Raw genomic sequence first — 13,788 nt, 5'->3', positions numbered from 1 at the left:
CACACATATAAGTGTACACTTTTAGAAACAGCCACATTACATCTTCAATGCTTTGCTGCTTAGAAATTTCTTCTGCCTTAAATCATCTTTCTCAAGTTCAATGTTCCACAGCTCTCTAGGGCAGGGGCAAAATGCTGCTAGTCTCTTTGCTAAAGCATAGCAACAGTGACCTTTACTCCAGTTCCCAATAAGTTTCTCATCTCCATCTGAAACCACCTCAGCCTGGACTTCATTGTGCATATCATGATCAGCATTTTGGTAAAAACCATTCAACAAGTCTCTAGGAAGTTCTAAACTTTCCCACATTGTCCTGTCTTTTTTGAGGCCTCCAAATTGTTTCAACCTCTGCTCATTACTCAGTTCCAAAGTCACTTCCACATTTTCAGGTATCTTTATAGCAGTGCCCCACTCTCCTAGTACCAATTTTCTGTATTAGTCTGTTTTCACATTGCTATAAAGAACTACTAGAGACTGGGTCATTTATGAAAAAAAGATATTTAATTGACTCACAGTTCCACAGACTTAACATGAAGCATGACTGGGAGGTCTCAGGAAACTTACAATTATGGCCGAAGGTGACAGGGAAGCAAGGCACATCTTTCCATGGCAGAGCGGGAGAGAGAGAGAGAGAGAGTGAAGGGGGAAGTGCCACACACTTTCAAACAACCAGATCTCATAAGATCTCACTCACTATCATGAGAAGTGAGTGTCTGACCCCATGATTCAATCACCTCCCACCAGGCCCCTACCCCGACATGTGGGGATTACAATTTGACATGAGATTTGGGTGAGGACACAGAGGAAAACCACGTCAATGAGTAACTCAAAAGTATGGTTAACTGGGGCTTATATAGCATCTTAACAAAGAGCAATAAATATGTAGAGAATTGACAAGGGAAAACGAGTGTAGACCTTTAGGTGTGGCCAACCATGGGAAGGTCAATACATGGGAAAATGCATGGAGATGGATAAGGATTGTTTTAGCAAGGTTTGTTATGTAGATTCCTCTGGTGCCATCTCTGTGCTGCTGAGTCTAGAGTGTCTCTGGTGGTTAAAAATTGTTCTGCTGTTCCTTGCAAAGAAGGGAGACCAGAGAGTTATTCGCTGCTTCCCACTTTCCTTCACCTCAAAATTATCTGTATACCAGAATGGCATATTTCAAGTGGAATACTTTGAACCCCTTCATCCACTTCTTCCTTTTTTGTTGTTAATAGGGTTTTTTTTTTTTAAAGTTTTAGATTTACTGAAAAATCGAGCAGATAAGTACAGAGTTGCCCTAAACAGCTCTTCCACTCACACACAGTTTCCTCTATTATTAACATTTTATATTAGTATGGTATTAATAAACCAATATTGATATATTATTATTATTAGCAAAACTCCATAGTTTACTCAGATTTTTAAAGTTTTAGGCCAGACATGATGGCTCACACCTGTAATCCCAACATTTTGGGAGGCTGAGGTGGTAAGATTGCTTGAGCCCACGAGTTCGGAACCAGCCTGGGCAACACTGGGAGATCCCATATCTACAAATTATTTAAAAAACTAGCCAGGCATGGTGGCATGTGCCTGTAGTACTAGGTACTTGGGAGGCTGAGGTGGGAGGATCACCTGACTCTAGGAGGTTGAGGCTACTGTGAGCTGTGCTCACAGCACTACACTCCAGCCTTAGCAACACAGTGACACCCTGTCTCAAAAATAAATAAATAGATAAATAAAATTTTTACCTAATGCCCTTTTACTGCCCTAGGATCCCATCCAGGATACCACATTATATTTAGTTATCAAATTTCCTTAGGCACTTCTTGGCTGTGACAGTTTCTCAGACTTTTGTTTTTAAGCACCTGGACAATCGGCTACTGGTCAGATATATCATGAGATGTCTCCTTCTTGGGATTTGTCTGACTTTTTTTTCATGATTAGACTTGAGTTATAGATTTTGGGGAAGATCACAGAGGTGAAGTGCCATTTTCTTCACATCATAGCAAAGGTGCAAACTATTAATATGATTTATGACTGCCAATGTTGGGCATGATCACCTGGCTGAGGTAATATTTATCAGCTGTCTCCACTGTAAAATGACTCTTTTGTTCCTCCTTCCCATACTGTACTCTTTGGAAGGAAGTCATTAGGTACAGCTCACACTTAAGGAGTGGGCTTCCCCCTACCCCAACCACCCTTTTAAGGGCCACAAGAGAAATTACTTTCTACTATATTTATATACATTTATTAAAAGTTGGGAATTGGCTGGGCACAGTGGTTTATGCCTCCCAGCACTTTGGGAGGCCGAGGCAGGCAGATTGCCTAAGCTCAGGAGTTCGAGACCAGCCTGCGCAACATAGTGAAACCCCGTTTCTACTAAAATAAAAAAATAGCCAGGGCAACATGGTGAAACTCCGTCTCTACTAAAATAAAAAAAAATTAGCCAGGCATGGTGGCGTGCACCTGTAATCCCAGCTACTCAGGAGGCTGAGGCAGGAGAATCGCTTGAACCCAGGAGGCAGAGGTTGCAGTGAGCCAAGATTGCACCACTGCACTCCAGCCTGGGCGACAGAGCAAGACTCCATCTCCAAAAATAAGAAAAAAAAAGAAAAAAATTAGCAGAGCATGGTGGTGGACTCCTGCAATCCCAGCTACTCAGGATGCTGAGGCAGGGAGAAGCACTTCAAGCAGGGAGGCGAATGTTGCAGAGAGCCAAGATTGTGCCATTGCACTCCAACTTGGGTGACAGAGCAAGACTCCATTTCCAAAAAAAAAAAAAAAAAAAAAAAGGAAATGTGACTAATAAGCAGTGGCTGGCAAGGCAGGAAGTCATCCCACATCCCAGTGGAAGGCTGAGCTCACAGCCTGAGGACTAACGGCCCAATGAAGATAAACTAGTTTTTCTCTTTCTTTCCTTTCTTTCCTTTCCTTTCTTTCTTTCTGTCTTTTTTCTTTCCTTCTTTCCTTTTCCTGCTTTCCTCTTTCTTTCTCTCTCTCCCTTCCTTCCTTCCTTCTTTCCTCTCACTCTCTCTCTCTTTCTTTCCTTCTTTTCTTCTTTCTTTCTTGGAGTCTCACTCTGTTACCCAGCCTGGAGTGCAGTGGTACCATCTCAGCTCACTGCAACCTCCACCTCCCAGGTTCAAGCGATTCTCCTGTTCAGCCTCCCAAGTAGCTGGGACTACAGGTACCCACCACCATGCTTGGCTAGTTTTTGTATTTTCTGGTAGAGAGGGGTTTCTCAATGTTGGCCAGGCTGGTCTTGAACTCCTGACCTCGGGTGAACTGCCTGCCTCAGCCTCCCAAAGTGCTGGGATTACAGGCGTTAGCCACCGCACCCAGCCTCTCCCTCCCTCCCTCCCTTCCTCCCTTCCTTCCTTCCTTCCTCTTTCCTTCCTTCCTTCCTTCCTTCCTTCCTTCCTTCCTTCCTTCCTCCCTCTTTTCTTTTCTTCTTTCTTTCTCTCTCTCTCTTTCTTTCTCTTTCTTTCTTTCTCTCTTTCTTTTTCCTTCCTTCTTCCCTTCCTTCCTTCCTCCCTCTTTTCTTTTCTTCTTTCTTTCTCTCTCTCTCTTTCTTTCTCTTTCTTTCTTTCTCTCTTTCTTTTTCCTTCCTTCTTCCCTTCCTTCCTTCCTCCCTCCCCCCCTCCTCTTCCTCCCCTCCCCTCACTTCCACTCTCCTCTTGTCTTCCTTTTCTTTCTGACAGGGTCTCACTCTGTTGCCTAGGCAGGAGTACAGTGGATTGACTATAGCTCACTGCAGCCTCAAACTCCTGATCTCAAGTGATCCTCTCACCTGGGCCTCCCAAAATGCTGGAATTACAGGCATTAGCCACCGCACCTGGCCAAGATAGGCTGATTTTCTTCCAAAGCAGTCAAAAAAGTCAGATGAGGTTAAAACAACAGGAAGAGAACGTAGAGATGTGGGTGATGTCAGTCATGGAGAACATCTGACAGATGGCCTTTTAATGAATACTCTTATGATTTAAACTGTCTTCTTAAACTAAGGCTTGTGGTAATTCTTTGAGTTCCAATGTAATTGTCATGCATTCACTAAGGAGATTCTTTTAAAAAGCTGTCAATTTGGTTGAGGAAGATTAGAAAAGCAGAAGCAAGAACGTTTTTAGACATTTTTAAAGAACTCATTTAGCTGCTTCCTCATTAATCAGTCTGTTTTCTGAGAGCAAACTGCTGTATAATTACCAGGGGGAAATTGCTCTTAAAGAGAAGCCGCAAAATGTCTATAGGAAAACATGATTCTCTCACTGGTATCCAGAAGGACTTAACCTGCTTAACACAGATGAACAATTTTTATTAATAAAGTGATTTTCCATCATCTGATCATTTAGGGAGCTTCCTATTTTAGAGCTGCTTATTTATAAGGAATATTGATGGAGAAAGAGGGAATATTGAGGGAGAAAAAGGAAAAATGATCAGGCTGATAGGTACCACATAGAAAGTCCTGAGACTCCTTCTTATTATATAAACTCTTCTCCCATTGTGAGCACTGCACTCAATGTCCCAGGTAGTCCTCATAGTGTGTTTTGAGATAAAATCTCCCATACGATAAATGCTAAGTTTTATTTAACAAGCCAGCAAGTCAGCATCTGGAAGCAAGTCTACGGGCACATCTTTAACTTCCAGGAATTCTATTGGGGATTTAATGTTTCTATAGCAATGCTTGTTGTAGCATAAACTAAATTTGAAGAATGCTGAGGGTTTGCTTCTGTGATGTATTTCTTTTATCTCTGAACATAAATTACAGAGGGTCTCAAGATTACATTTATACATCTAATCTATATTGTTATAAATATACATATTTGTTTTTGCTAACATTTTTTCTTATCTGAAAATTCATGTAGTAGCAGAAATGTAAGTCTTTCAAATGCTTCTGGGAAGACTGTGTAAAGAAATGGCTCTCCCTTGTTCAAAGACATCAAACATTTCCATGTAAGATGTCTTACTTTACCAGTAGTAATATGCTTCCATCATAGGAAAATTGGCTGTCTACATTTAAAAGAAAAATGAAGACATCATTAAAACTATTAGAAACAATATAGCAATTTTTAGCCTAATGGTGCTAAGAGAGTGACATGAATGTCCTTGATTACCCAGTCTTTGATGGTGGATGCAGGTCTTTTTATTCCATTTTAATGGTCAAGATTGGTTAGCTTCAAAAGAAAAAGATTTGAGATTTGAAAAAAAAAAAATTTGTTCACCAATGACATGTTTTTGAGACCCTTTTTTTGTAACCTTGACTATTAAGTTGCCTGTGACTTCATTTTTATAGAAAATGAGTTTCAGCAGGTGGAACTGAAAATTACTGTTAGGAAAGAATGATTTCCAATGAGGTCAGAATTAGTACACATTTATGTTTTTATTGTTTATATATGTACTTCCTCCACTTCTTATGATCCGAAGTCAAAATCTTCTCATTGTAAGGTCACAATTGTGACACAGTAACTAGTAAAAGGTTTAAATCCTTTTTTCAGCAGCAAAGCATTGAACCTTTGCCCTGTGGATTCTCATTTATTAAAGCAAAGAGAAAAGGAGTATAAGATATAAAGTTTCATGTGCAGATCTTCCCACCTTATGAATTCTGTGTTGAAATGAACCACTCTAAAGTGAGTATTTAAAGATTTTTCTCCAATCTATTAGAGGAGGTTTAACCATCATTATTAATTAAGTTACAAGCTATTCATTAGGCAAGGTGACATGCCCAAAGGTCAGGATGACTGTGTTCAAAAGCTTATTCACAACTAAAAGATTAAATTTGGCAAGGATTCCCAATTGGGGATCTAAAGGTCAGAGAAAGCATACCATACAAGTTTAAATACTTTGAATGTGGTTTCTTTTTAAGTTCTATACTTTAAAGCCAATCTAAGACAAGTTTGGTATAGTCCCTAATGTTTCTGTTTACAAAAGGAACACAGTTTACATGTGGCTTCATCTTTAGAATATTCTAGCATAATTCTATCCAATGTCTGAGAACATATTGTTGTGTGATTTTGGAGAAACCAGCAGGTGCCAAGAAATGTCACTCAAATCATGTCTAAATATCTGAAATTCTATTCTTAGAAAGAATATTTGGAGAGCCTGAGAGGTATAGAGAAGGCAGCATTAACTTTGGAAACAGAACTTAATTCCCAATCCGGGTTCCACCAATTACCAGCAATAGCCCTTTGGGCATCTTTGACTTCATCTACAATCGCAGATGTGAAGTCTCCATCCTGGGCTCATCTGGTAGCCACTCCCATTCCCCCTCTCCCTGATTGCCATTCATCATAGAGATTGGAAACCCTAAGTCTTTGCTCTCTCATCTTCCATGCAACTGGGAGGAGCCAGGTGGCCCAGTCTAGCCATTTAGATGTAAATAGAAACCTCTTGGGGGCTTCTGAAAGAACTTTTGCTTCCTTGTCAAGGGGCCAGGCTCAGAAAGAGAGCACACCAGCATCACCTGCATCACCTGTTTTGTCTTTTCTCTGTGAAAGCTAGAGCTTCATTAGCCCTCATGCTTCTACAAAGAAACAGGCATAAGGTTGAAAAGCCAACGTGTTAAGTTCAGCAAAATGGAAACATAGAGTCTGGGATTCTTCAATGGCATGGGTGAGCTGGAGACACTAACTTCTGGACTTTTGTGACATAAGAGAATTACCTGTCTCTGTGATTTACACTACCATCAGTGAGATTTTCTGATACTTGGCAGCTGAAAGCATTCCTAACTGCCCAACTCAAGCATATTATAATATTAAATGAGATAAGACGATAACACTGTAGCACAAGACTAGGCTCACAGTAGATAGAGGATAAATTTTAGTCATTTTCTCTACCCAGTGCTTTCCATATCTTTTTTAATACAAAGGCACATTAATAGAATAACTCATTAAATGGTTCACACTGTTATTTATGTTGGTAGTTGTTTTTCTTTTCAGCAGGGAATATAAAGAACCTTGTAGGCTATGTAGAGTTTGTGTTGGAAAAGTCTTTGATCAAAGGTGCACCTTTGAAATAATCTACCATAAATGATGAGGGTTAAAACTGGGGCAGCAACAGCAGAGATAGGGAAGACCGCATGAAGGTAAACTTTATGCAGAAGGTAAAGTAATCAGGATTTGGTGTTTGGTAGGTTATGGGTGTGAGGGGCAAGGCAGAGTTGAAAGATGAATTCTATTTCTAACTTGAGTGACTAGGTGGATAGTGATACAAATAATTGAGGAAAATATATAGTTTTTGTTGATTTGGGGAAATGTTGACAAGTTTAAGCATATCGAGCTGGTTATATACATGAAACAAGGTAGATATCAGAGTCCGCGGCTTCTGGAAAATTTGGAAGCCATCAGCTTGAAAATGGTAGCTTAAATCATAGCAGTAGGTGAGATCAACCAAAAAGAGAATATAGAACCATAACTTTATGTGTCTGAAGATAAATACTGTGGGGCAGTGACAAAATTTACATTATAAATTTCTATAAATAGAAAGTAATGAAAATGAGTTCATTTACACCATAAGACATGAAAGACTGATAAAGAAAAACTTATAGTTGCAATTTTCTCTGCTATGTAAGAAAACAAACATTTACAAAAAAGGTAGTACTTTTCTTAAAAAAATTAAAATTTGAACAAGGAAATAAGCTAAAAATGAAAGTTATAAAGATAAAAGCTGAAACTAATGATTCAGAAAATAAAATAATAGTAAAAGGTGAACTAAATTCAAAAGCTACTTCTTGATCAATGAAGTAAATATGTAAATCACAGGTGTGATTATGAAAAAAGTATAAAAATTTACACATTTGGAATGAACAAAAAGACATAATCACAGATACAAAATAAAAAAGGTGGATGTGAGGGTGATCTTCCTGGGACATCTGTCACCCACTGATTGCCAGGGCTGCTGATCAGGCTGGCTAGGCAGGTGTCCCATTCCTCCCTCACCACTCCATGTGCTTCCCTCCTGAAGCTGCATGCTCAGTTGAAGATGATGACCATCCCCGACAGAGAAGGACTTCGGTCAAGGGTATACGAGTAGCTGTGTTCCCCTGCTCGAACCTCCAAACAAGCTCTCAAAATAAAAAATATTATAATAAAATGGACGTGCAACTCTTTGACAATAAATGTGAAAACCTATAATACACAAACGATTCTCTTATAAATTTTAAGTTTTCAAAAGTGACCCAAGTAGTAGAAAACTTTAAGAGATCATTTACCACAAAAACGGTGGGATAGATAGTTAATACACACTATTACATTAGAGGCCTCAGGATCAGGTAATTTCACACCTGAGTCGAGCTAGCTTTAATAATAGAGAATTCTGGTAAACTGTAATTCATAAACATAAAGATAAAAATTTCCTAATTCATGTGAAACTAGCATAATTTAATAACCAAACAGAAACTGAATCAGAAAAGAACATTATTGGTCACTTCCAAGATGGCCGAATAGGAACAGCTCCTGTCTATAGCTTCCAGCGGGATCAATGCAGAAGACAGGTGATTTCTGCATTTCCAACTGAGGTACCTGGTTCATCTCATTGGGACTGGTTGGACAGTAGGTGCAACCCACTGAGGATGAGCCAAAGTAGGGCAGGGCATCGCCTCACCCGGGAAGCACAAGTGGTCGGGGGATTTCCCTTTCCTAGCCAAGGGAAGCCATGAGTAACCGTACCTGGAGGAGTGGTACACTCCTGCCCAAATGGTTTTCCCATGGTCTTCACAACTGGTAGACCAGGAGATCCCCTCCTGTGCCTGGCGTGGTGGGTCCCACGGCCACAGAGCCTTGGTGGCTGCTAGTGCAGCAGTCTGAGATTGACTTGGGATTCTGGAGTTTGGTGGGGGAGGGGCATCCACTATTGCTGATGCTTGAGTAGGTGGTTCTATGCTCACAGTGTAAACAAAGTGGCAGGGAAGCTCAAACTGGGCAGAGCCCACCGCAGCTCAGCAAGGCCTACTACCTCTGTAGATTACACCTCTGGGGGCAGGACATAGCAGAACAAAAGGTGGCAGACAACTTCTCCAGACTTAAATGTCCCTGCTTGATAGCTCTGAAGAGAGCAGTAGTTCTCCCAGCATGGCGTTCAAGCTCCGATAATGGACAGACTGCCTCCTCAAGAGGGTCCCTGACCCCCGTGTAGCCTGACTGGGAGATACCTCCCAGTAGGGGCCGACAGACACCTCATACAGGTGGGTGCCACTCTGGAATGAAGCTTCCAGAGGAAGGATCAGGCAGCAATATTTGTTATTCTGCAGCCTCTGCTGGTGATATCCAGGCAAACAGGGTCTGGAGTGGACCTCCGGCAAAATCCAACAGACCTGCAGCTGTGGGGCCTGTCTGTTAGAAGGAAAACTAACAAACAGAAAGGAATAGCATCAACACCAACAAAAAGGACATCCACACCAAAACCCCATCTGTAGGTCACCAACATCAAAGACCAAAGGTAGATAAAACCACAAAGATGGGGAGAAACCAGAGCAGAAAGGCTGAAAATTCTAAAAATCAGAACACCCCTTCTCCTCCAAAGGAACACAACTCCTCGCCAGCAAGGGAACAAAACTGGACGTAGAATGAGTTTGATGAGTTGACAGAAGTAGGCTTCAGAAGGTCGGTAATAACAAACTTCTCTGAGCTAAAGGAGCATGTTCTAACCCATCGCAAGGAAGCTAAAAACCTTGAAAAAAGGTTAGACAAATGGCTAACTAGAATAACCAGTGTAGAGAAGTGCTTAAATGACCAGACGGAGCTTAAAACTGCAGTATGAGAACTTCGTGAAGCATACAGAAGCTTCAATAGCCAATTCAATCAAGTGGAAAAAAGGATATCAGTGATTGAAGATCAAATTAATGAAATAAAGCAAGAAGACAAGATTAAATAAAAAAGAGTGAAAAGAAACTAACAAAGCCTCCAAGAAATATGGGACTATGTGAAAAGACCAAATCTACGTTTGATTGGTGTACCTGAAAGTGACGGGGAGAACGGAACCAACTTAGAAAACACTCTTCAGGATATTATCCAAGAGAACTTCCCCAACCTAGCAAGGCAGGCCAACATTCAACTTTAGGAAATACAGAGAATACCACAAAGATACTCCCTGAGAAGAGCAACCCCAAGCCACATAATTGTCAGATTCACCAAGGTTGAAATTAAGGAAAAAATGTTAAGGGCAGCCAGAGAGAAAGGTCGGGTTACCCACAAAGGGAAGCCCATCAAACTAACAGTGGATCTCTCTGCAGAAACCCTAGAAGCCAGAAGAGAATGGGAGCCAATATTCAACATTCTTAAAGAAAAGAATTTTCAACCCAGAATTCCATATCCAGCCAAACTAAGCTTCATAAGTTAAGGAGAAATAAAATCCTTTAGAGACAAGCAAATGCTGAGAGATTTTGTCACCACCGGGTGTTGAAGGAAGCACTAAACATGGAAAGGAACAACCGGTACCAGCCACTGCAAAAATATGCCAAATTGTAAACACCATTGATGCTATGAAGAAACTGCATCAATTAATGGGCGAAATAACCAGCTAGCATCATAATGACAGGATCAAATTCACACATAACAATACTAACCTTAAATGTAAATGGGCTAAATGCCCCAGTTAAAAGACACAGACTGGCAAATTGGATAAAGAGACAAGACCCATCAGTGTGCTGTATTCAGGAGACCCATCTCACGTGCAAAGACACACATAGACTCAAAATAAAGGGATGGAGGAAGATCTACCAAGCAAATGGAAAGCAAAAAAAAGCAGGAGTTGCAATCCTGGTCTCTGATAAAACAGACTTTAAACCAACAAAGATCAAAAGAGACAAGGCCATTACATAATGGTAAAGGGATCAATTCAACAAGAAGAGCTAACTATCCTAAATATATATGCACCCAATACAGGAGCACCCAGATTCATAAAGCAAGTCCTTAGAGACCTACAAAGAGACTTAGACTCCCACACAATAATAACGGGAGACTTTAACACCCCACTGTCAATATTAGACAGATCAACGAGACAGAAAATTCTTGAGACAGATATCCAGGGTTTGAACTCAGCTCTGCCCCAAGTGGACCTAACAGACATCTACAGAACTCTCCACCCCAAATCAACAGAATATACATTCTTCTCAGCACCACATGGCACTTATTCTAAAACTGACCACATAATTGGAAGTAAAACACACCTTAGCAAAAGTGAAAGAACAGAAATCACAACAAACTGTCTCTCAGACCACAGTGCAATCAAATTAGAACTCAGGATTAAGACTCTCACTCAAAACTGCACAACTACATGGAAACTGAACAACCTGCTCCTGAATGACTACTGGATAAATAATGAAATGAAGGTAGAAATAAAGATGTTCTTTGAAACCAATGAGAACAAAGACACAATGTACCAGAATCTCTGGGGCACATTTAAAGCAGTGTGTAGCAGGAAATTTATAGCACTAAATGCCCACAAGAGAAAGCAGGAGAGATCTAAAATCGACACCCTAACATCACAATGAAAAGAAATAGAGAAGCAAAAGCAAACAAATTCAAAAGCTGGCAGAAGGCAAGAAATAACTAAGATCAGAGCCGAACTGAAGGAGATAGAGACACAAAAAACCCTTCAAAAAATCAGTGAATCCAGCAGCTGGTTTTTTGAAAAGATCAACAAAATTGATAGACTGCTAGCAAGACTAATAAAGAAGAGAAGAGAGAAGAATCAAATAGACACAATAAAAAATGATAAAGGGGTCATCACCACTGATCCCACAGAAATACAAACTACTTTCAGAGAATACTATAAACACTTCTACACAAATAAACTAGAAAATCTAGAAGAAATGGATAAATTCCTGGACATACACACCCTCCCAAAACTAAACCAGGAAGAAGTTGAATCTCTGAATAGACAATAGGCTCTGAAATTGAGGCAATAATTAATAGCCTACCAACCAAAAAAGACCAGGACCAGAAAGATTCACAGCCAAATTCTATCAGAGGTACGAAGAGGAGCTGGTACCATTCCTTTTGAAACTATTCCGATCAATAGAAAAAGAGGGAATCCTCCCTAACTCATTTTATGAGTCCAGCATCATTCTAATACCAAAGCCTGGCAGAGACACAACAAAAAAAGAGAAATTTAGGCTAATATCCCTGATGGACATTGAGGCGAAAATCCTCAATAAAATACCAGGAAACCAAATCCAGGAGCTCATCAAAAAGCTTATCCACCATGATCAAGTCGGCTTCATCCCTGTGATGCAAGTCTCGTTCAACATGTGCAAATCAATAAATGTAATCCATCACATAAACAGAACCAATGACAAAACCATATGATTATCTCAATAGATGCAGAAAAGGCCTTCAACAAAATTCAACAGCCTTTCATGCTAAAAACCCAATAAACTAGGTATCGATGGAACGTACCTCAAAATAATAAGAGCTATTTATGACAAACCCACAGCCAATATTATACTGAATGGGCAAAAACTGGAAGCATTCCCTTTGAAAACCAGCACAAGACAAGGATTCCCTGTCTCACCACTCTTTTTCAATATAATATTGGAAGTTCTGGCCAGGGCAATCAGGCAAGAGAAAACAATAAAGTGTAATCAAATAGGAAGAGAGGAAGTCAAATTGTCTCTGTTTGCAGATGACATGATTGTATATTTAGAAAACCCCATAATCCCAGCCCAAAATCTCCTTAAGCTGATAAGCAACTTCAGCAAAGTCTCAGGATAAAAAATCAATGTGCAAAAATCACAAGACTTCCTATACACCATTAACAGACAAACAGAGAGTCAAATAATGAGTGAACTCCCATTCACAATTGCTACAAAGAGAATAAAATACCTAGGAATCCAAATTACAAGGGACATGAAGGACCTCTTCAAGGAGAACTACAAACCACTGCTCAAGGAAATAAGAGAGGACACAAACATATGGAAAAACATTCTGTGCTCATGGATAGGAAGAATCAATATCATGTAAATGGCCTTACTGCCCAAAGTAATTAATAGATTAAATGCTATCCCCATAAAGCTACCACTGACTTTCTTCACAGAACTGGAAAAAACTATTTTAAACTTCATGTGGACCTAAAAAAGAGCCCACATAGCCAAGACAATCCTGGGCAAGAAGAACAAAGCTGGAGGCATCACGCTACCTGACTTCAAACTTTACTGCAAGGCAACAGTAACCAAAACAGCATAGTACTGGTACCAAAACAGATATGTGGACCAATGGAACAGAATGGAGGCCTCAGAAATGACACCACACATCTACCATCTGATCTTTGACAAACCTGACATGCACAAGCAATGGGGAAAAGATTCCCTATTTAATACATGGTGTTGGAAAAACTGGCTAGCCATATGCAGAAAACTGAAACTGGACCCCTTCCTTACACTTTATACAAAAATCACCTCAAGATGGATCAAAGACTTAAACATAAGACCTAGGACCATAGAAATCCTAGAAGAAAACCTGGGCAATACCATTCAGGACATAGGCATGAGCAAAGACTTCATGTCTAAAACACCAAAACCAATGGCAACAAAAGCCAAAATTGACAAATGGGATCTAATTAAACTAAAGAGCTTCTGCATAGCAAAAGAAACTATCATCAGAGTGAACAGGCATCCTACAGAATGGGAGAAAATTTTTGCAATCTATCCATCTAACAAAAGGCTAATATCCAGAATCTACAAAGAACTTAAACAAATGTACAAGAAAAAATCAAACAACCCCATCAAAAAATGGGCAAAGGATATGAACAGACACTTCTCAAAAGAAGACATTTATGCCACCAACAGACATATGAAAAAATGCTTATCATCACAGGTCGTTAGAG

Source organism: Macaca fascicularis, chromosome 11 (genome assembly GCF_037993035.2).
Source record: "Macaca fascicularis isolate 582-1 chromosome 11, T2T-MFA8v1.1".
Lineage (NCBI taxonomy): Eukaryota > Metazoa > Chordata > Mammalia > Primates > Cercopithecidae > Macaca > Macaca fascicularis.
Note: the sequence above shows the minus strand (reverse complement) of the source record.